At 45.3% G+C, this 24,833-nt stretch overlaps 1 protein-coding gene across 1 annotated transcript in view; it reads right to left on the bottom strand.

Annotated features, from left to right (window-relative positions):
* Positions 1-24,833, bottom strand: part of Asic2 (acid sensing ion channel subunit 2) — a 1,085,888-nt gene that overhangs the window by 652,159 nt on the left and 408,896 nt on the right. The gene's annotated exons all lie outside the window — the stretch shown is intronic.

Genomic DNA, 24,833 nt, shown 5'->3' with positions numbered 1-24,833 from the left:
AAATTAGATTTATGAATTTAGCATGATTGCGAGTTAACAGATAATTCCATGTTCTGCAGAGCCAGTGCAAGCCTTTAATGTTTAATCAAGGAGTGGAATTAGGAGTTAAGTATGACTTCTTGCAGATATGAAAAAAAACCCATAAAATAAGAAATACCCCTAAGTCTTCCAATCACAGCCAACTTTCAGCCTGTTTAGCCTGTCAAGATTGTTCATAGCTGCTTTAACTTTGGGAAATGGCACTTCCCGGCACCCGGGGATGGAGGCCTCATCTCAGCACGGGCAAAGGAAGCCTTCTGTATAGTTATCGTCCTCATTAAAACTCCTCGAGGAGGAAGGATTTATCTTGGTTCATTGTTTCAGGCCAGATCAGTCCATTATGGCAGAGAAGGCAGGGCAGCTGGCATGTGGGCCTGAGGGAAGGCTTAGTCACTTCTTAGGACTGGAAGTGGATGTCTCCTTCACTGAGCCCACCCTGAGCCATCCCACTTTTGCCAGCTAGGTCACAGTCATAAGGGTGCACAAGACCAGTAGCACTACCTGGGGACCAAGGGTTCAAACAGTGGGAGGGAACATGTGAGCCTGGGAGGGGACATTTCATATTCAAACTGTAGCCCTTTAGAAGGCTGTAGAAAGACTTCAACATCTGCTGTTGTCTCCACCCACAGCGAGACCCACAGCAGTCAGCACATCCGCTCACACAGTGGTGGTAACAAGTGACACCCCCTGAGTGGCCTAAGTCGAGAAGACTGTTCCATAACTGCAGAGACTCAAAGCTGTACATCAAAAAGGTACTGCCGGGGCTGGAGAGGCTCAGCCGTCAAGACCAGTTGCTTCCCTTGCGGAGGACTAGGGTTCAGTTTCCAGCACCCACATGGCAGCTCACAAACATCTGAAACTCCAGTTTCAAGGGATATAACTAGCATTCTCTCCTGACCTCCACGGGCATCAGACACATGTAGCGCACATATATACACACAGGTAACCCATACACACACACATACATAAAATATATACATCTTAAAAAATATGTTTAAGATGGTAGTCGGAAGGAGCTTACGGGTCTCGTTCCTACCTTCTGGAAGTTTCTAGGCTGAGTAGAACTCTACTCCCCACAGGATGGTCTCCCTTTGTTGTATCTCTGCCCGAATTCCCATCTTATAAGGACACAGTCATGCTGGGGTCCACTTACTCTCTCAGGACTTCAGTTCCATTAATTACATGGGCAATGAGCCGGCATTATCAAGTAAGAGCCCATGACAGGTAGGACCTCAGCATGCGGATTTGGTGGGGGAGCAGGGATACAGATGAACCCCAAGCAGTCAGCTCCATACCTGGGCTCTTCGGATGACAACATATAGCACCTGCTTCTAGTTCTCCCAGCCACCTGGCTCAGGCTGAGGACATTTCTGCTCGTTATCCTCCTCACTCACATTTTGAGCTCCAAGGATCTGCTGTAAAATGCTCTAGGCTCTTGTATGGCTGGAGATCCTCAAAAGCCAAGTTCTTCCCTCCAAAGCAGGAATGTTGGTGAACTGTGTATGTGCTGAGCAGCCTGCCCTGTGCTCTGGGAGACTGCCCCCTCCTCCTTATCCCAGTCTGCCCGGGACTTCCCCTTCCTGTGGCTCACTTCTCAGGTCCACGGTCACATGGCTTACACTGTGTTCAGAGGGCTCAGCAGCTGGAAACCGCATTCTCAGGTCTATGGTCACATGACTTACACCGTGTTCAGAGGCCTCAGCAGCTAGAAACCGCAGTTCTTCCTCACAGAGCATCCTGCCATGCTGATGCTCGAAGCTAACATGAACATAACAAATGTAAAAGTGTCTCCAAGCCGGTCATTATCTTCCCTAGATTCTAGGTTTGATAGGAAGTAGCGGGGCCCCGATGGCCTACAGAAGAAAAAAGATCTTAAAATTAGGAAATTATATTCATAGTTTTTTTTAAAAAAAAATTAAATATTCGTGATCAGTTTCCAGAGAAGGAAGAAATTAGTCCAAGTGGAGAACATCAAGTACCGTGTGGGACTATCAAGATGTTTTATTCCACGCTGGAAATGCACAGGGCTGTGGGCTCCCGTCAGGAAGCCATATCCTGTGTGCAGGTCAGGCAGAAGACAGGACAGATTTGTCCCACTGAAGAATAAGAAGCGGCCCATGATCACCAGACTCCAAGGCAAAATTCTCAGGCAAGAAAAGTCCACAAACTATAAGACTCTGGTCTTATCCTCTTGTCTTATTTTTCCCTAGGGCTCAGTCCTCCAGAGAGACAAAGTAGACATACACGTAGAAGTAAACCTTCCTCCTTCCTCAGACCTCCCTACAGTGAAAGAGGGTAAGCAGTATTTTTTTTTAACTTGGCTAGGCCCAGAGTAGGAAGATGGTATTCAATAATTTTTAGCTTGGCCAGGCCCAGAGACTCATCCTTTACTCCTAGCTTGGTCCCAAGGGAGCTGCCTATCTCCTCTGGTCCCCACCATCTCCAGACAGGAAGATGAACGGCCTCCCCTCAGCCCATTCTCCACTTCCTACTCCTCCATCCATCACCACCCTGTGTGTGGCTCTCTGCAGACAGGCTGGCTTCCCCCTTGGCTCTGTCAGCAATCGCCTGCTTTTCTACTGCATGCTCCAGGAGGCCTTCTGCCTGGCTCCTGCTCCCGTTCTCCATTACCCTGACAGCTCACCCCTGATAAGGGAGGACTGTGGATCATGTCTTGATCATGGGGTTCACTGACTGCAAAATGCAAATCCAGGCTCCCAAGGCTTGCTTGTCTCATGGAAAACAAACAGCAGGTCTAACCAGGCTGATGGGGCTGCCTAGAGTCCTGAGAGGAGGGAGGCTGGCCGCTTGATGCCATTCTTACTGGAAGAGTGTGTTAACCCCTAAGCCATCATCCCAGGCTCCTGGATGGTAGAGTTTTCTGGTGATGTAGCTCCATTTATCAGGTGGATAGACAGAGGCCCAGGAGGAACATTCAAATAAGTCTCAACAACTGCCAAAGAGTCACTGCATCTGGTATGGTGTCCAGCTCTGAGCTCTGCTGAGTTGCAAAAGGCCAGGGCAATAGGCAGGCACGTGGGAGTGCTTGCTCTCAACTGATTTGCTACTGCTCATCCTGGGGGAGAGGTGGGGGGGGTGAGGAGGGGACGGTTCTCCAGGAGCTCTGAGAGCTCCTCTGGGAGGCTGGGTCAAAGCTGTTCTCCCACTGGACAGCCCACTCCTTTGGCCCCTGGACCAGCAGGAGGAGGCTAGAATCAGCTCCACCAGGACTGGACAGGGCTGGGCAGGGCTGGCAGGACTAGGCTTGGTATAGGAGTTCTGAGGTCTTATGGCTGTAGCAGAGGGTCCTACAACAGTAGGTTCTGGGACTGGTGAGTACATTGCTGAAGTCAAAGGAAGAGTCAAGGACAAGGGGGTCAAGACGACAGGCAGCAGGAAGACGACAGAAGAACTCACTGTTCTTGCTAAGAACCCTTTGCTGCTGTTTAACAAAACTGGCACAGCATCAACCTGCCTGCTGCATATCTGTGCTCATACCCACAGGCTAAAGCTGCTCTCTGCCTTAATCAGGTGCTTCCCTCTATGCTGAATGGCACAGAATGGCTGGACCCATGATGCCAAGGATGCTGAAAGTAAGTGATGGTTATGGGCTAAGCCCTAAAGAAGAAATCTACGTCACCACATCTAGGGTTCAGGAAGCTTTGCAGGTGGCATGCGATCTACATGAGAGGCAAAGATATGATGAAGGGCCATGGAATGTCACGTTTTAGACCCGGCACAACCACTGCAGTCAGTAACTTACAACTGTAGTTACTTTCCCAGTCCACAGAAGAGCAGTTCTGTCAACCATCTGCCATGGCCAGAGTAGGGGCTCGGGGATCCACCCTCCCCATGGCTGAATTGTTGATATATTCTTGGAGAGGAGCTAAGCAACTGTTCCAGGTGTCTAGTCCCTGCTGAGCTCACAAGGCTCCCTGGAATAGCTCTAAACCCACAGTCATACAGACTTTATCAGCTTAACAAAGTTGATCATGGAACCAAAGGGAAATAGATATAAATGAGTAAGGTTGCCTAAAATGAATTAGTAATTATAACAAATCACAAGATAGCCAGGATAGCATAGAGCCTAGAATTCTATAGGTGCTGAACCTCAAGCTGATATGAAGTGAGCCTTGGTTTACCACGAGAATTGAAGATGCAGAGATTTCCCAGCTGTCTAAAATATAGCTATTCACAGTGTCCTGTAGGTCCACCTCAGACCACTCCGTTGACAGCCCACCTGTGTACTCTCTCCGTCCCCACTCCCACTCAGTTTGTTGATAGGGCATCTGACCTTCAGGGACCTTTGGGAAGAATCAGGGCTCTCATGTTCTTTGCAGGAAGCCTCATATTCTAGGAAGAGGGTGATGGAGGAAGGTCATTGGTTAAGTAATAAAGAAACTGCTTGGCCTCATAGGTTAAAACATAGGTGGGAGGAGTAAACAGAACAGAATGCTGGGAGAAAGAAGCTGAGTCAGGGAGTCACCATGATTCTCCTACCAGACACAGACGCAGGTTAAAATCTTCCCTGGTAAGACACCTCGTGGTGTTACAGGGATATTAGAAATGGGTTAGATCGATATGCAAGAGCTAGCCAATAAGAGGCCAGGCAGTGTTTAAAAGAATACAGTTTCCGTGTAATTATTTCGGGGCATAAGCTAGTCATGTAGGTGACCGGGGTGCCGGGGACGCAGCCCCGCCGCTCATATTACAACAAGAGGGTAGCTCTGGTCTCAGGGTCAGCATACCTGGCCGGCAACAGATGCAGAAGTAATCTTGATCCATCTATGAGGAAGATGTTCTTCCTACCCCACTCTCCCACGTGTTTATGAGAGTTGTTCTAACTTGATATCCCACCAGAAAAGTAGGAAGCACATTCAAGGAAGACAGTCCCCAGCAGCAGAGCCCAAGCACCATATACCAAAGTAGATGGGGTGATCTGGGCATGTGGGATTGTAGCAGTGTCGATGGACTTGAATCAGTGAAAGATGGGTTGGCAAAGAAACGCCAAAGCAGTCTACCTGAGATTGTGACTGACTTATAGGTGACAAGCACAGGTTTTGAGGTCACCCAGACCCATTTAAACATTGGTTACCCTACTGAATGGTCTCTGGTGAATTGGTCCACCCCTTGAATCTTAGTTTTCTCATCTACAGCAAGGTCAAGAGAATTGATTTCTGCATAGGGTTATGAATGTTGACTAGAATAACATTAGAAACATCTAACATGCATTCTACCCAAAGTCAGATGGCAGATGAGTAATGTGAGCTATTTCTTCACCTTCCCTGGTCAGTGCTGGCAAGGTGTAAAAGATTCAGAGATTGACATCTGGAGGGGCAAGTTTATATGGGCGCTGGCAAAAAGGGACCAAAATGGAGAGAAGAGATGGGGATGACAAGCCACTCAGGATGCTGCTTCTCATGTACCAGAACAGTCACCCAGCAGAGTCCTGCTGTCTCTGCCTTGTCTGAAGGTCTGCCCCACCTCCCTGCCACAGTGGTGAGAATCGAAGACAGTTCATAATCTTCCTCCCCAAACCCACACAGCTCTATCCACTGGGCCCTTTCTTCTTCCCTTTCAGTTTGGCTCTGGCCAAAGGAAGGTTCCAGGTCATTTATGAGCCATCTCCTCTGCAGCTGAACAATAACGGAATAATTATCTACTGGTGTCATTTGCTGCATTTGATGGCAGGTCCTGTGCCCAGGGATAGTCACAGCCCCAGCCTCTCTAATGACCCAGAGAGCAGAGAAAGGATGCTATTATTCTGTTTAGTGAGAATTAAAATAAATCTGGTCAGAGGAGACACCATCCACTGTTTGGCTCTTCCCAAAAGCAATTATGTATAATTCTGCTGCTTCAGAAAAGCGAGTCACTTGTATTTGAAGGCCCAAACCATTACCTGTAACACGAGAAAGCCCAGAGGAGATTAATCAGAACATTTTTCTCAGGACTACATCTATCTCACCTCTTCCCATTTGGAGTTCAATTTACAGCCTACGCAGCCCTTCATAGGCCCGAAAAGAGGGGAGTGTGTATGTGTTTGGGGAGGCCTGGGGGTTAATTGGAAAATTCTGCAAACCACCATTAGCAAAGGGGAGGCAGCCTACTGGCCTTTGCTTTCCAGTGTTTCTGTCTCTGGGTTGAGATGCATTTGTGTTCCAAAGACTTATTGTTGGTTTTGCATATTTGTGTGTGTGTGTGTGTGTGTGTGTGTGTGTGTGAGAGAGAGAGAGAGAGAGAGAGAGAGAGAGAGAGAGAGAGAGAGAGAATTAAGGATATTTAGGTAACAGACAGCTGTTCCCGTGTGGCTTGCAGTGATCTTACGTTGTATCAGGATCCTGTGCCAAGAATGCTGCAAATCAGGTTCACTACTCATACTAAAATCACTGGATTGCAAATCATTTTCTTTCCAAAAAAATAACAAAAGGTAATGAAAGTTCTCTTAATATTCTATCTACTTACCAATGGCGTACTTAATTTAGTGACAGAGCCAGGGTTTGGAAATGCCATGGAACTTACAGCCTCATCCGCACACTGCACTCTGGCAGCATGGAGTGATCACTGCTGTGAGGTTGTTTGCGGTGGCTCAAATGTCAGCATAACGTCTGCGGATCAGTTTACTCTGAAGGGATGAGTGTTTTCTTGATCGCTCTGCCCCGACAAAGGTTACTGTGTCTGATTTCGGCATACTCAAACCATTCCATAAGAGGATTCTCCTAAGAAAAATATGTCCAAATTTCTTTGGGACTACCATCCCCAGTTCCTAAAAAAGGAATCCAAGATTCTGAAAGTCTCTATGAGGGACCTGGACTGTGCCAAGGTGGCTGCAGGAAGCATGTGGCAATGAGAAGGCCAGCAACCTGCCTAATGGAGTTCATAGTGCTGTGATTGTTAGCGTGTGAGCTGCACAGCTGTTCCTATCTGCACAGAGATCCTTTAAAGCCATGGGACTGAGACATTAGTCTGCCCTTGCGCATCATGAAGATGCGCTTGACAAATCATGCAAGGATCAGAGTATGGCTTCTCTTTGGTACCCAAAAAGGAGCCCAATGGAGACATGTTGCCAGTACGCAAACCCAAAGAAATGTAAAATCTCCATTTGCCCCCCTTTCCGTGTCTCCTTTATATTACTGAATATAGTGACAGAACATTCTGGAGCATCCCTGGCCTTTGCCCACTACCTTCCAGTACACTCCCCGAGCCATGACAATCAAATCTGTTCCAGCGACAAGCACACAGTGTTATGTAATTCTTTCCTCTGTCCTCCAGACATTTAATTTTCGCTTATGGTCTGTCTGAAGGTAGCCAATCTGTAAAAATACCTTTCACATTCTCCTACATAAATAATAAATTGGATGAAAACCTTATGAAAAGCCATGTAACATCCAACTCTCGATACCCAGGAAATGTTACCTGATTGTGGAGGACTGCGGATAAAATTAAACTAAAATCTTAGATGACATTTCATTCTGAATTAGCCTAATAAGCCCCCAATCCAATGATCCTGTCTTCATAAGAGACAGAAGGGAAATCCAACAGCACACAGAGAAGCCAATGTGGTTGGGTTGGAGGGAGGCAACCAGAAGCCAAGCGGCCAAAGAATGCCAACATCCACAGCAGCTGGACAAGGCAGGGGAAGCTGCTCCTGCTACTCCTCCAGAGAGCTGAAAGCCCTGCTCAGACCTTGCTTGCCAACGTCCAGACTCGAGAACTCAGTAAAAATTAATTCCCACTGGTTTTTGAGCCACCCTGGCTTTCCATTTCGCCATGGCAGCTAACACACTCTATGAATATAGGTAGATATATACCTTCTATCTCCTCTACGAACACACAGTAATAGAAATGGTTCTGCTCGTTGCTCTTTAACGTACAATTTTATTCTAGAATCCCTTTCATATGAATACGATTGCATGGAAACCTTGCTAGATGCAAAGCCCATCATAAAATGGAGTAACTTAAAATACAGACAGTTATTCCTGTATACATGGATCGGCTGACTGGGTAGGGTTCAACAGGGCTGCACACTCTGCTCCCCACAGCACCTGCTGAGGCTGGAGTGCCAAAGCTACTTCACCACTGCCGCATCCACCACTTTGACTAGGACAGCAAAGGTGCATGGGGACTGTTGGCATCTCTCGCTCTGCTCTTGGCTTCTCCATGTGGAAGCTCTGCTTTCCCCATACGATGGTGGCTGGGTTATAAACCATATTTCATGGTAGCTGGTCTCAATGTGAGGTCTTTTACAAAGCCCCCACTTCAGCCATGCTTGCGTTTACCATAACTAGGCATTGCCCAAATCAAAAGCAGAGTGGGTTTAAGTCAATGGAGGGGGTATAAGTCTTGGTTGGCATGGTTCATTAGGAGCTGTCAAAGTGAAAGTCTACCACAAGCATATGAAGGGTTGCTTTCTTTCCCCCTGAATTCCCTATGGACACATAAGCTAAACACAGTTACTGCTTCATTCTCTTTAATTGCTAAATAGCGTTTCATTATCTGGAGGGATAATACTTTCTTTAATTGATCATATAATAGTATTTACATTGTTTCCAAATTTTGTCATTAAAAACAACACAGTAAGTGCTAGAAGGATGACATGCACCTGTAGTTCCCGCACTTAAGAAAGCTGAGGCAGGAGAATCATAAATTTGATACTATCTTGGGCATTGAATTAGATAGAAGTCTGCCTCAAAAGAAAAAGCCAGTGTCGGGGGGATATTTCTGCCTGTCTCGTTTCGTGGGTCAGTGAAAATATCGGCAGACTGAGGATCTAGCTGTGGGGCTTCTGCCAACACAGCTTGTGCCTTCGATGGATGCTGACTGACTAATTGCCCTCTTTAGAACTGATACTGATCCCCTCTGCAGTGAGCAAAAGTAATTGCCCCCCACAGTCCCGGAGTTGCAGGCAGCCAACGCTTTTATCTTTCTGAGTGTGATGGGTGGAACACAGGATTTCTTTCAGTTTTAAATTATAATATAAATTTAAATTATAATAATATTGCAAACATGGTAACATTTTTACAAATAAATATTTTTTCCTGAACTCTGATGCAGTCTTTTGGCCATTTATTGGGAGACTGTTGGGGTCTTTTTCTTATAGTTTTTGAAGAACAGCTTATATGAAAAATTATTTAGCCCTTGGTCCATCCTATAAATTGAAGCTATACTTCTCTGGTTTGAAACGTGACTCTAATGTATGTTACAATTTGGAAGACATGTCTCTTGAAGTGGTCCTGCGCCTTGGTTCCTACCTGTACTTTGGTTCCTACCTGTGCCTCAGTTCCCACCACAATGCTCAGAGGCCGTGCTTTGGGAAGTGGTTAGATTGTGAACGCTCTAACCTACCAAACAGTGTAATATATTGATGGAGTCACAATCTGATGATTCCATCGGGAGGGAGGTGACAGAAACCCGGAAATAGAATCGACTCGGAGGAAGTAAGTCACTGAAGGCCTGCCCTTGAAGGACCTGTCCGTCTCCTGTCCCCAATTTCTTCTCTACTCTGTCTTACTCTGTTACCCAGTCTGCCATGAAGTACGCAAATGCACATCATCACCCATATCCCACCGGGAGATTTTTGCTTCACTTCAGGCCCAGAGCAATGGAGCTAGCCAAGTATAGATGGACCCTCTGAAATTAAGAACCAAACAAATGCTTTCTCCCTTGAGAGATTTCCTTGGGTATTTTGTCACAGTGTCAAGAAAATGGTCAGTTTTGTTGTCTTCAAAATTGCATTTTGTAGCACATAACTGATCTCATCTCCCCAGGTCTTTCCAGCCTTGGAGAGGCTTTCAACATGAAAAGATCAAGAATTTGCTCATGCAAACATACATATGAGAATGTATACACACACACACACACACACACACACACACACACACACACGCAAACCTATCCCATGTTCCAGTTCCTTGCCTATTAGTTTCTGAATTAAATTCTTTATAGCCCTCATCTGAGTGTCCATTGTGCCATAAAAATCCAACTTTACTCTTCAAGCTAGCTCCTCACTCGACCCCCATGCCCTTTATTTTATTATCCACTCTTTATCCATCTGTTTATGATGCGATCTCTTTCATATGCTAAATTCAGTTTTAGGTTTGATTATTTGGTTACACTGATTTTTTAAAAATGTCCCAACAAGCTGCCCACTGTGGCTCTTGCCTATAATCCTAGGATTTGGGAGGCTGAGAAAGGATTAGGAGTGAAGCCAGACTGGGCTACACTGCAAGTTCAAGGTCATCCTAGGAGATCTAGCAAGATCTTATCTCAGAAAGAAACAAAAAAACCAGCAAGCAGTGTCTTCTCCAATTCTGCTGCGGTGTCACCAGGCTTCGCGTTGATTTGCTGCAGCAGTGTTCTACATTTGTGCATTCAGTTCAGGCGAATCTTCTTGATCTTTGCATTTTCTTCCTGTCCCTTCTTGTCCTAGACCTGATCTTGATGAGTTAAATTAATTTGTCACCTTCCAAATCTCTTGACCTCCCTCCTCTGGTGGGAGCATTCTGCCCGTGAGTTGGCCTTGGGCTGTGTGATGGAGCAAAGCTAAACCAGAGCTGATGTGTCTTCAGGATAGGGTGGAAGCATGGGACTGGAAGTCCACAGTGTGGTCAGGGACGCGTCAGAACTGGCTCACGGGTGCCAGAAAAGTCTCTGTAGTCAGTGTCAGGTGTGAAAAGATCAAAGGATGGTGATATCCAGGAAGGCAAAGAGAAGAGAGGCCTACAGAGGGAAGTGAACACCGCAGGTCCCTGAAGCCCTAGCTTAGAATCTAGAGCCGGATTTGGGGAACTATGAAAAGCCAGAAGAGCCATAGGCAGTTTGATAGAGGTCAGGGGTCCGGAACTCTCTCTAGGTGAAAGGACAGGTTCTTCATCAAGAACTTTTTTTTTTTTTGAGACAGTCAAATGTATCCCAGGCCTTCTTCAAAATTGCTCAGTAGGTGAGGATGACCTTGAACTTCTGATCCTTCTACCTCTACCTTGAGAGTTCTGGGATTCCAAGTATATATGACTAGATTTTTAAACTGTCTTTTGAGAGACAGTGCAACGTTAGGAAGGGCTGGGGGTTAGGGTGTGTACTCTAGGATTCTAGTTGCAGCACTGTGACCCTCTTGCAGGGAGTCAGCGAGTGTCTTTCTTGTTCTCTCCCTACAGAGTTAGGGTTGCATCAAGCATCCCTGAGACTCATTCCCAGTGTGGTGTGTGACAGTGTGACTCTTTTCCAGGCTGCGAAGCTGACCACTTGAAGTTTTAGTCAAGGCCAAGGTCTCACGTTCCGGATTTTAAAGGGACACTGAGGCAGACTGTCCTTCGTGATAAGGTGTTTATTAGAATTATGAATGACACAGAAAGACAAGGTGGGGGGGAGGGGCTCTGAGATCAGGCCCCTGGAGCAGAGTGCAGGGTCTCTTACAGGTTTCAGGGAGGAGGGAGAGGTCCCATGCCCTGTGGTTGATGAGTAGCTCATAGCAAGGGCTTACAGTCATGGTGACCCTGGTTCCCTGGTTTGGTCCCTTAGTTAATGTACACCCATCATTAAGGGATATGTCATGTGCAGCCCCTTAGTGTTCAGGGTGCTTGATAACCTTCCTGTGGGAAAAAGAGGAGCACAGCTTCGCAGGTAGACTCTCAGTAGGATGTCTGGTTTCCTTTTAGGGTAGCTGGGCAGGTAGAGAGTGAAAGGGGCTACTGCAGGTAAGCTGGGTCTGAGTACTGCTAGCCTGGACCTAAATGCGTCATCCTGGAGTCTGGGAAGTTGAGTCCCTCATGTTAAAATGTGCTCTATCTGGAGATCGCGAGAACACTCAGAGGGTAAGACAATTGCTGCCAAGTGCCAAGTCTGATGATGACCTGAGTTCAATCCCAGGAAGCCATGTGAAGGTGGAGAACCACTTTCTACAATTTATCTTTTGATCTCTACATGTGCATGAACTAAAACACACACATGCACGACGCACATGCACACAAGCACACACACATACATGCTCGAACACACCCACAAAAAAAGAAAACAAGCAAATAAAGTTTAAGAGAAGTCCTGTCTAATGTCTCTTCATTGTCTACAGAACAGAGCCCTGATTGAGCCTGGAAGGAAAGCAAGGGCGTGCCTAGCCTAATAGCCCTTTCAACCTCATCCTTAGGTGCAGGAATTCTGTGGTCCACCCATGCTGAATGCTTCATATTTTTCTGTGTCATTGCTTTCATCCACATTGTTCCCACCACATGGATCTTCCTTGTCCTCCAGACCACACTTACACACCAACTGCAGCCTTCACCTTCGCTGTGAGTCTTCCTATTCTTGCTGATCTTCTGGTATTAGAAGAAGGAAACCCCTTGAGATAACAAAGGGAAGTTCATTATGAAGTCCCAAGGGATGATACCATGGACAACCAGAGGGCCAACAAATGATGCATTACACAGGGACAGAGGAGGACCATTAGCTGGGATGCACAGTGAAAAGGTGGATGCTAATTTCATGTTGCTCAAAGGCAGAGAGCTCCCTTTGTTTCTGGTCTCCTCTGGTCCACGCTATGTCTTCTCTTTTCTTCTGTTCCTCATCACACTCACCGGGATAAGTAGCTGCCCCTGCCCCTGCCTATATGGTCGTCCTGCTCCAAAGCCCCCACTAACTGACACTTCATTTTGTTAGCATTCTTAGGAAAAGGAATATGGTTGTTTCTGAACAAGGGGCTTGAGTCACGGGTATCAGGGCATTTCAGGGTTAGCAAGCCAAGAGTATCCTTGGAGAAAAAAAAGACAAGCCATGCAACCGTTTGGAGTGAGGCAGTTGCTCAGGGCCGAGAGCTCTTTCTTTAAAAAGGGATGTGTATGTGGAGGAGTATCCCACAAGATGACTACTGTGAGGGGAATAATCCCACTAGACATGATGGGAATGCCTGTAATCCCAGCACTTTCAACTTCAAGGCCAGCCTGGGCTACATAATGAAACTGTTTCCAAAAAAAAAAAAAAAAGTAGAAAGAGGGTAAAGGAAGAGGAGTAGAGGGATGGGGGTGAGGAGAAAGGAGCAGAAAGAGGAGGAAGAAGAGAATGATTTTTTTCTTATAATATCCTTTTGCTCTGTATTCTAATTCCATGAGTGACACACGGTTTATAAATATTGACCCAGTACATGATGGGAGGCTGTGTGCACCCTATCTTGTCCCAGTGACCTCCCTTGCCAAGCTTATGTGCTCTACCATTCCACCTTGTTCAGGTTCGCTCCTCCTTGGAGCCCTATGCTAACTAGTGTTTTCCATTCCTATGCATGCGGGAATGGACCTCATCAGCCCTTTAAATGTCAATGCCAACCTATTAAGAAGCATGTGAATAGCGCGTGTCTTTGTTGTGGCCCTAACTGCTGCCTCTGATGGGACCTAGAGGGCTGTTGTGACAACAGCACAGATGGTATCTCAGATACGGCTCCACCCCCAGTAGGCCTGCCTATGCCAGCCTATCACCCAAGCTAGGCTCTGCTGAAAATACCATTTACAGTGTTTCAAAACAACAATGACCCAGTGACCCAGAAAAATGAAAATGCAACCTAGAAATTCTGTCTCCAGGTGCATACACTAGAGACACTCTTGAACATTCTTAGCATGAGGCTTGTGAAAGATATTTGCTGCCACCCAACTGGGAGACAGCTGAAAGGAAAATAAATCTTTCTACATTCATAGGATAGAGTAAAATGAATGAACCAGTACCATAGATCTCCACAGAACAGCACGCACATATAAATGTCCCTTCCCTTCCCTTCGTATATCAATATGGACAGGTCTCCATAGAAAGAATGACATGAACATGGTGTTAGTATTCAAGTGAAAATTTCAAAACATGAAGAGTGGGTTGATATATCTTTAAGGATTTATGTGCATGTGCAGAAAAATTATAAACGCCATACATTGGAAAAGATTGAATATGATTTGTGATCCAAATGGTTTTGGCAAATACAGCATGTGGAGTTGGAATAGGAGCTTTAAACCTTCACCTTTATCTGTTAGTAAGTTTATGCAGGTGTAATGCAAGCTTGCGCGGGGGAGGGTACAGGGGATGGAGTGTCTATGTGTCTGTGTGTCTGGGCACACGCATATGTGTATGATACAAAAACAAATAGCGCTTTTCATCTGCTTAATCGCCCAGTGAAAACAGTGCCTTTGGGAAGCCCCAGTAAACTGCTGGCTTGCCAGTCTTCACATAAGGAACCAATGCTTCCTAAAAACTCATTCGGGTTATGTGAGGCATGATGGTGCATGTTTGCAATCCAGTACAGCACAGCACAGTGACAGGGATGGGGGGCAGTGGAGGCAGGAAGACCAGGAGTTCAAGGCTAGTCAGGGTTCACTGAGATTCTGTCTCATAAAACCAACCCCTCTCCTGTGAAGAAATGTGCTGAAGTCTTGTAATTATTGCATGACTTTTTAAGGAATCAGATTTCGAAGTAATATCATCATAAATTTCTTAAAAGTAAAAAAAAATCACTAAAATTCTTAAAAATAGATGTCTGTGTTCCCCTTGTATTGACTGCCACACACCCCGCATCCGCCTGGCCCTTCCCTGCCCTAGTAGTTGCTTTTACTTTTCAGTGGTGTCTGATTGCTCTTTCTAAGTTTCCAGAGCTAGAGAGGATGTTCCAGCTCTGAGGAAGGAATATTTAACTCACGGCAACCACATCTTAGCCCCATTGCCCTTGCTTCCAATATCACTTTCTTTCAGTTTGCTTAAATCAAGTCAATGTTTACATCAGTAAAGCTCTATCCACACCCATGACTGCTAACTGTTGAAGCTTTTCCTGGAATTTATTTATTTTCTCATGCAATTCAGCTTTCTTAGATTAATAACTGCCCTTTTTCAAAGTGCTTAGTTTTCTTACAGGAATTTAATGTTAGCCAAATATCTACTCTTAAATCCTTTTTTATATTCTTGAGACAGTATGAATTTTGAAGGACGACTTCAAATTCTCTAAGTAGCCAAGGACTCCTGATTCTCCTGCCTCCACCTCCCACGTGCTACGATTAGTCTTGTGCTGCCATGCCCAGCTTATACCCACTTTTAGAATGATGACTTATTCACTGTCCACTGGTTAACCACAGCTGTAATCCAACCGCAGACCTCAGTGGGGTTCAGCTGCTGACTATGACCCACTTCACATCCTCGACTTTTGTTCACCTTCCTGAGCTTTTCCCCACAGCCCTACTGTGTTGGCTGAATGCACGCCATCCTCTCTTCTTGGATCAGCTCCAACCCCTGCTGTTTTCTAAGAAAGATTACATGGGAAGGATCCGAGTCCCAGCAAATCCAGAAGACTCCATGAGCCCTTGGGCACTTGCTCAGTGGTATATTTTGTTATAGGACCTGGATGGATGGATGGATGGATGGATGGATGGATGGATGGATGAGTGGATAGATGGGTGGGTGGTTGAGTGGGTAGCTGGTTGAGTGAGTAAGTGGATGAATGGATCATGACAATCAGAAAAGACAGATAATCGATGGATGAACTAACAGACTGATAGATAACATGGATGGATGGATAGATTGGTTGATTAAATAATTTTGTGCTTTGGCCCGGGTAATTTTGAGAGTCCTTTTCTTTCATAAAGGTGAAGACATTGGTGTTTCAGTTTCTAGTATGGTTAGTGAGAGATTTGCACCCCTGCCTGTGTATTATGTCACCTTCTCGCCCCTCTAGAGTCTAAACAATAATTCCCCGTTCTTCTGAAATGTTATTAGATCAATTCCTGGTTGGTCCTTTTGCCTTCCTTTTTCTGAGCACCTGTGGGCCTTCTCACCCTTCCAGAGAGAGATGTCCTTAAGTGTAGAATTTCGTGATTTCTTTTGGTCTAATCTTTGCTTTTAGAAGTCCTATGGATCAAAATTTGTCATGGGCCCTAAATTGCTCCTGTAGTCATCATACCTTCCCCACCACGTCCACCTCTTTGCACTGGAGTTATTTGGGAGACTGCCCTAGCTCTTCACCTTTCCATTGGCTCCGACTCTAACCTACACGGACAATTGCTTGTTCTCTGTGCCTTTATTGTGCTGTGCCTCTGAAAGAAACTTCCAGTGTCTTTTCTTCCCATCCTTGCATTCCTTTCACCTCCACTTCCTCTACGTTTCCTTCCTTCTGCATTTCCTTGGCTCTGTGCCTAGTTTCTGTCTCTCGCATGGAGATCCGGTGAAAATGTCTTGTTATCCCTGTGCTTAAGACGCCCATGAAATCTGGATTGCAGCAAAAACTCAGGAGAGGGCAGAACACGCGGGGACTGCTGATCTGGTGTCCGCTAGCTAATACGGCCATGCAAGTTTAAGTAACTTAAAAAGGAAGTTGAAGTTTCCATTCTTTAGTCATACTGACCACACTCAAGTGCCAAGTGGGTTCAGGTGGACACTCCAACATCACAGAATGTTCCACTGGATGGCCCTAGTCAAGGGAATAAAGCAAGCGAGACGCTCTCACGGGCAATCTTCACATGGTGCAAGCACACTCTCAGCTTCCCAAGCTCGCAGGCCACACGCTGGATCAACAACACAGAAAAGAAGCTTAGTTCACACGCCATTTGTTGAAATGGGGGTGGTGGGAGGATACTGTGTGAGGTGATCAATCAGTGTCCACACTTTGCAGATCAATGGCCCATTTATCTCTCCAAAGTCCTAAAGCTTCAAGCTTTTTTCGCCAACTATACTCTTAAGTCCATTAAAGCAAATACGAGACAGCAGAGAGAATGCCACTTTCCCATTAAGTACCCTCTGCAGGCATCACTAATTGATCACAGAACTTACAAGGCCTGGAAACAATGTAAGTCTAACATTGGAGCAAACAAATGTTTCCCCTGAGACAACATCGGCCCAAGAGACACCATCATCATCTTCCCTCTGTTCTGAGGACTATTGTACAATACAGAAAGGCGGAAAAAACTACTTGCCCATATTGATGTGGAAATGCCATGGGAAGGACTCTGACTCCCAGTGTGAAGAGTCTGGAGCCCGGAATCTGTGAACAACCTTAGGAGGACTTTGCAGCATGAGTCTTAAGGATACCTGATTATTTGGCATATACCATACACTGCAGACAAGATACACATAGTAGGTGTTCAGTTAAGACTTGTGGAATGAGACTTATTCATAGGAGCTTAATCCATGTTTTGGTGTGATTAAACAGATAAAAAATTCTACTAATCAAAAAATTCTAAAGACTTATTCGCCTTACTGTTTTTAGAGAATATTCCTTTACACTATGTGACTTTGGTTCACTGTGATTGGATTAATAAAGAAGCTGACTGGCCAATAGCTGGAGAGGATAAGGTTAGGCAGGAGAACCAGACCAAGGACACTGGGAAGAAGAAAGGTGGAGTCTGAGGAGTCACCAGCCCACCAGGGAGAAGGAACAGGAGGTGGAAGATGAAATAGAGGTAAGGCCACATGGCAAAATGTATATTAATATAAATGGGTTAATTTAAGTTGTAAAGGTTAGCTAGTAACAAGCCTGAGTTATTGGCTGAGCATTTATAATAATTAAGTCTCCAAGTCAGTTATTTGGGAGCTGGTAGGTGGAAAAGAATAGTCTGCCTCCCCACGCAAAAATTTAGCTTAATTATATTCACCAGGTGTTATAATTCAGTAGTTATATATAACAACTATAATGTAGACAGAGTTGTTATTACATAGCTAATTATTGTCATCATTTGATTCCTATAATAATGTAGTGACTGTCAGTCACCAAATTCACTACTTTTCAAGCCTGTTTCTATGCCTTACTGTCTGGCTGCAAAGCCGCTGTGCGTAAGCATCCACCTGCTACACAGTACAGAGAACAGTAGCATTTATCCCCTCAGTGGATGAACTCAATTCCTGCCTGGGGGATGCTTAGAAAGCTGCCCAGCGTGTGGGAATCAATCAAATAGCATTTCCTGTCTTCACTGTTTATATCAAAGTGGAAACTGAGGCTCAAGACATCCAGCTCTGTCCTCAATCTTCCCACCAGTTAGTGTCCCTGTCATAATCAGAAAGCGAGAGTGACAGCGAAGGAGAGAAACTCTGAGACAAGAGGTTTGGTTTCCACTGTAAAATCACCAGGACTGGATGGAGGCCGGTTAGTTCTTGCCAGCCTGCTGCACGGGGTGTGGGTGTGGTTTCAACACTCTAGTGGACAGGTTGTCCTGAGGGAATGCGGAGGAGGTGAGAAGATTAGGCCAGATGCACATCTGTAGCTTGGGAGAGAGGAAGGAAAGGCAGGAACCAGCTCTTCATGTCCTGGGAGTGAGAGAAGATGGCCATTTGGACTCATCTTGGGGCTCAGGTGGGTGGCGAGGAAGCCTCACGCCCTCTCCCTTCTGCTCTCTGCGAGTCTCACATCGGTTACCGTTGTGCATAGCTGGAACCGAGATATGCCTTCTTGCTGGGAGACTGGACGACTTCCTGTGCTCCTGGCAGAATATCTGGAACTTCCCCATGGAGTCTGTCCTCAAGCCAAAGTCATAGGTCTGTGACTAATGGAGAAGGAACAGTTAGTGTCCCTGCCAACTGGGTAGCCCTAATGTCACCTCCAGCCACAAGCCCTGAGTCTACAAAATCTGTTGTTTTCTCATGAGAAGTCCACAATAAAAGATTATTAATTCTTTCCAACAGGTGCACAAATGGAACCCCAGAGGAGAGAAGCAATCAATCCGAGACCGTGAAGGTCCTCCTCATCCGGGTCCCCTTGCTCCTAACACACAGAGGGTGAGAGGTCTGTTCATCAGAATATCTTATCTCTTTCTTCCCCACTACCAACCGTCATGGGAAAACAGTCTGAGTAAGGTTCAAGAAAAGGCACCAGAGTTAAAGAAGCAGCCAGGGCAGGGGACCGGGGGGCCTTTGGAGGTTTTTTAATGTGGGGTTTAGTGGCTACTCTAGGGTAGAAGATAGAAGTGCCTCATCCACACATCCAGATAGAAGTGCCTCAGCCACATGTCCTTAGGAAGGCCTGTCATGTGGCCTCTCCCTTTCTCCTTGTACCCAGTGGTGGAAGCTCACCCCTTCCCTGAGCTCAACAACAAGGATCTCGAACTCCTGTAGGAGAACTGTAGACAGCAACACAGATGTAGACAATGAGGGGTCTGGGGGATAGGGGCTCAGACTGAGGATTTAATCTCAAGACAAAGCCGAATACAAACACAAGCTTAATATTTATTAGTGTGCACTCATTGTTTACAGATTTCAATGCATTTTAAAGAGATTTAAAAAAAAGACTGTGCCATGAACTTACAGGATTAGAGGAGAATGTCTATAATGTACCACAAGGCTTTCAGTTTTGCTAAACTGGCAGACTGCATAGCCATGCTCTCCTGGAGGAAAGAGGCCATTGTCATTCACTATAAAAAAAATGTATTTTTCAATGCAGATCTCTACTAGTGAGAAAAGACAAAGACAAACCCTGAAAATTGAATTAACTATGACCTCATACTTACCCTGAAACCAAAATAGTTTTGCCCAAGTAGTTTGAAGTTCTTCAGAGTTCACTGAATATTCACTGTGCCTCCTCAAGCCCACATTGGGCAGAGAACTCGAAAGGAGACCCTAGACTAAAATAAGACTCTCTGCAAATGGGTAGATGAGAAAGAAGTCTTTCTGCCAACTCAGGGAAGAGGCAACTTTGACTGTCTTCCTCTCAACCCTGGGGCTGGGGGTAGGGGTTGAGGGGAGGGTTTCAGTCTATAGTGTCTGTAACTTTGGTCCTGACCTCACTTGGATTTGGTATTTACATTTATCAAATTTTTTTTCAGAGATGAGACCTCAAACAACCCTTGGCTGGGATCCCTAGCTCTTAAAGCTGAACAAAATTGAACTCTGTATAAATGGACACAACCTCCGCCAGGCTGCACAGAACTCCTCCTATGAGGTCCTGCCAAATATGGACTACAAAAAAACCACAAAAGGAAGCAAGAGAGCATCACTAACAACCCAAGACTCCCCCGTGCTTCTGATAATGAGGTAACCAGATGGAGAAATAAGTACACGAAGAACAGACAAAGGAAAAGTAGAAAAGGGTAAGATGCCAGTTAGCAAACTATTAGCATATTAACATATGGTAAGCTATTAATGGATGTTAGCATTGCTTGTATTAGCATTACCATCTGCTCTAATAGGCTCAAAGACGAAGGGAGAGTAAATCCAGGTTAGACCCCTGTATGTTCACCTGCCACCTGTAGATGCTGCCCTTTGCAGGCTGAGGAGTAGGAGATGAGCAGTCTGGGGGATGGAGGTGATTAGATAACAGCTCACCCTTCTATCCTGACTTCCCTGCTCCAGTGGCTATGTTGAAACTGGTCTCCATAGTAGATTCCGACTCTAGCTTTCCACAGTTAAGCAGAAGAGTAGATCATTTTGTAGAAAAATTCTAAGGCTTGCCACAAAATTAATAACCCACAATGACAATTCTTAAAAGTGGTTGTCAAAGAGAGATAAAGTTCCTGATGCCGTTGTATTGGGCTATCATTTTGATGTACAGCTTCCCCAGAGGTCAGTTGGCTATGACTTGGACATTATCTTTGATGCAATTATGAGCCAGGATGGAAAAGAAACTGGAGAAGCTGGGGTGCAGTCTCAGAGTCTAGAGAACTGGAGAAGAAGTGTGCATGGCTGAGAGTGGAAGGGGCCTACAAACTTGCCTATTGGAGTAGCATGAAGAACAGTCAATCTCCTATCCATTCAACTCTAAGTTCTTTGTAGAGTGTCTGACTGGCCATTCCTTGAGCTATGTTGAGTACAATCACACCTAAGTACAATCAGTCAACAAAGAAATAGCTAATGATAGCTAGTAAGAAAATGTTTTTCTTCCCCAGGATACAAATAAGAAAAGATTATCTTTTGCTATGGTGCTCAGCTCAGTGTCTGCCTGAGCAAGGTCCAGCTCAGTGTCTATGTCCTAAACAACAGGCAGAACACTGAAGGGTGCTGACTCCAGAATCTAGCTTGGTTTGGAAATAGTTTAATGTGGAGTGGGCTTGAGTATCTTGATGAAGCCTAGATTCTCTCTTAACAAGAGTCAGCCATTGGCATTCTGTGTTGATATATGCTTTGCGGCAGAGCCTTGGATAATGCATTTTAATCAACCCGATCATTAGAGATTGTCAGAGTGAGACAGTGGCAAGTCACTTCATCAGTTAGCAAGCCTTTGGATCAAGATGGCAATCAAGCTCTCCCCATCAATGTCCCCTCACTAAGCGTCGTCTTGCCTGCCTCTCCACATTTATCTGCATCAGAAGGTATATGGGGTTCACCGTCATTGTTACAGACTGTGGCCCATTTGCTGAAGAGACAGTTGAAGCTCTGCAGATGGCAGGAGCTGTTGGAGTTGAGCTCAGCTGTGCCAGCTGGGCAGGGTGCTCCTCTTGGCATGCAAACTGAGTCCTTCTGAGAGGCAGCAGCTCCCTTGTGTGATGCCACTCAGATGTGACATCACAGAGAGTGTTGGGTTTAGGGGTAAGTTTGTATCTTGTCTGGGTCAACCACTTCCATTTTCTCGTGTGTGAAATGGGCTTCTCCATCTCTTTCATCTGCCAGGAAGACCAAAGGCTTGGCACACAGTAGGTCCTCAGTCAGTGGATAGCATGGATTTCCCACCATGAAATAGGCATAGAGTGAAGGTTCCAAGCCAGGAGAAGCAGTCTTGTGAAGGGACAGGATGAAGACTGTGGATTCTTCCCAAAGGACAGCTCAGAGATTTCAAATCTGGGTGGCCTAGCCATCTCTAAAGTTTCTACTGTGGGACTCTAGGCAGAGGGACACTTTCCACTTTTGTTACAGTCAACACACTAAAACAGTTAAACCTACGACCCAAATGGCCAAAGACCCTGTCCTGATGGAAGGATTTGGGAGATTCCTGTAAGCAAGGAGACTACATGATGATGTTCCATGGACATCAAAACGTTGTGGTTAGAACATTTCCTGGTGACTATGGTCTATTCGGTGAAGACATCCCAGACACATTCACTCAGTTACTCAGTGGCTGGGTTTAGCTGTTCTGCAAGAAATCTAGGAGAGCCGGTCTTTTCTTCACTCAATAAACATTTACTGAGCACTCTCTGGATGTCAGGCAAGGCACAAGTACCAGAAGGAGAAAGGGCAAGATTCCTGCTCTTGTGGGGCTAGAACAAGCAATACCAGATTACGCTTAGTTGATAAAGTCCTTCACTCATGTGGAGGCAGAGTTTAAAACAACCAACTTTGTAATTTCTGTTTTTCCTTATGCCCCAGGCTTATTCTCCAAGCTTCCTGGCGCCAAGAATTTCAGAGAAATGTGGGAAAGAGATGCATAGAGAAATGAGTAGTGTAGTGTGTCCCTGGTATCGGTCACCAAGAGCCCCAAATTCACATCCTGATTCTCCTCTCATCACCCCTGTGGGCCTCCTTGACTCTCTGGGTTGCACCATGTCAAACCCGCTGCTCTCTAAAGGCTCTCTGGACTTTGGGATGTCCTAATCTGTGGTTAGTGAGTCCCAGACACACTGAGAGCAGGGAGCAGACAGGCCGCAGATTGAGAGCAAATGGCTTTCTGGATTGGGTGGGAAGCCACTCTCTGGGTTTTAAAACCCCTCCTCTCTCTCCAGCCTGAGCTCTTGGCTTTGGTAGGCGTGTGTTTGTGCCACACATATGTCTTCCAAGGGAACAACACGAGTGGATGCTAGTGTCACTTAACTGGAGACTTGCCTTGGGTTTGTATTTAAAGTGAAAGGCATAGAGGTCGTTAGTTTCAAATGTGGAGCAGCCAAAACATGAAATGCTTCGTCCTGCCTCTTTTTTTCCCCTCACAAATTAACATTTTACATGAGTAACATATGCTCATTATTATTCCAGAATGCTATACCATGCATCATGCTGAATTGAAAGTCTTCTGTAATTTCCCATTGATAATTAGAGTAAAAATGGATTCTATTTACCCCATTAAATTAGTTAACTTTTTATTTATAAATATACAAAAACCTATTTTAAATGTGCATAGCTGAGTAACAGGCCCTTAAGCTACAGTAACATCTCTGGTACCTGGGTACATTGTCTTATTTGGGGAAAGGGTCTTTATAGATGTGACCAAATTAAAGATCTTAAATAAGAGATTACACTGGATTTTCCACTGGGCTGGAATTGTACTCACATGTATCGTTCTAAGGTGAAGTCATACAGAGGCCTTACGCAGAGAAAAGTCCGCGTGCAGACCAAGGCGGGGAGGACTTGAGAACACTGACTCCGAAGACGGTAATGACACAGCCACAAGCTAAGCGGAACAAACCCTTCTGCTAGAGCTTCCAGAGTCCTGCCAACACCGTAGTTCCACCCTGCGGCGCCCACTTCAGAGCTCTAGCCACAGGTGGGTAGCAGGGAAGAACAAACGTGCAGTGTTTGAAACAGTCAAGTTTGTGGTAATGAATACAATGTTGAAGGTGTAAAATAAGAAACTGCGGTCCTCACTCCTGTTCACCCACACCCAGAGCTTTGCTCCCTGGAGGTAAACAATCTAAACCTTGGAGGAGTTTCTTCAATAAAAATGTCTTCATAATTCTGTTTAGTGTATACATATTTATTTTACTTGCTTTCTGAATGGGAAATTGTGTTTCCGAAGAGACATTAAGGGGCTAGAGAGACGGCTCAGTGGTTCCCAGCAGCCACATGGCTACTCTCAGTCATCTATAACTCCATTTCCAAGGGTTCTCATGCCCGCTTCTGATCTCTGTGGGCAATGCATGCATGTGGTGAGCAAATACACACGCAGGCAAAACAACCATACACAAACTGAAAACACACACACACACAAGGATTTCATATTCTTATACCTCCAAAATGCATGCTTATATTCACCTATGTATACATATAAACGCTTTTCTTCTCATCGTGCCTGCAACTTCCAAAATAACTGTATGAAACTTTTGGTTGCATCTATTGTCATAATTTAGATTAATAGCTACAATAACACAAATTGCATTCCACAGTGTTTTATGCAATATATTGTGTTTCAATTTTCTTTTTCTTTAACAACCATTTGTTTTACCCGGAGTCAATAATCACCTGGAATTTTTTGTTGTTTGTTTTGCTTTGTTTTCTTTTCTGAGACAGGGTTTCTCTGTGTAGCCCTGGCAGTCCTGGAACTCTCTCTCTGTAGACCAGGCTGGCCTTGAACTCAGATTCTTCTGCTTCTGCCTCTTGAATCCTGAGATTCAAAGCATTCTCCACCATGCCCAACCCACCTGGAGGTTTTATTTGCCCTTTGTATATATATCACCATGACCACAAACCAAACTCATTTCCAGAAATGTAAAATCTATCTCAGTGCATTCAAACATATGGGATAATGAGGTAGCCTATGATCGCCAGCTATCTTCACCTTAGAAATAGTTCATAACCTCCCCAGCTTTTGATCCAATAAAACATTATAATTCTTGTTACATAGGTTCGATGCTTTTTAATCTCATCTCTCTGAGAATATAAACTGGTTTGTTTCCCCTCATAGTCCCCCTCCTCTCCTTTCTGTATTATCTTTGCTTTCTGTGGGCTCCTATATTCTGTCTCCGGTTAGTGGCATCACTTGGGTGATCCAGGGTAGCATCCTTCTGCATTCAGCAGCACGACACTACAGAGAAGATGGGCAGCCGCATTTCATGTCCTGTGCTGTGTTTTTCCTTCACTGTAATCCCAGCAGAGTCTTCCTACAGCCAGGAAGCAAGATTACTGAGGGGAGTACTGTCTGATTCTGTATGGTTTTTTCTCTCTTGTGGGTCAGTTTGTCTGCCCTCCAGCCTCCCGACAAAAGGCTCGAGGCTTTTCCTTCCCTACTT

Source organism: Microtus oregoni, unplaced genomic scaffold (assembly GCF_018167655.1).
Source record: "Microtus oregoni isolate MIOR12 unplaced genomic scaffold, Mior012 000015F_ref0000493, whole genome shotgun sequence".
Taxonomy (NCBI): Eukaryota; Metazoa; Chordata; class Mammalia; order Rodentia; family Cricetidae; genus Microtus; species Microtus oregoni.
The sequence above is the reverse complement of the archived record's forward strand: the minus strand, read 5'-3'. Positions and strand labels throughout refer to the sequence as shown.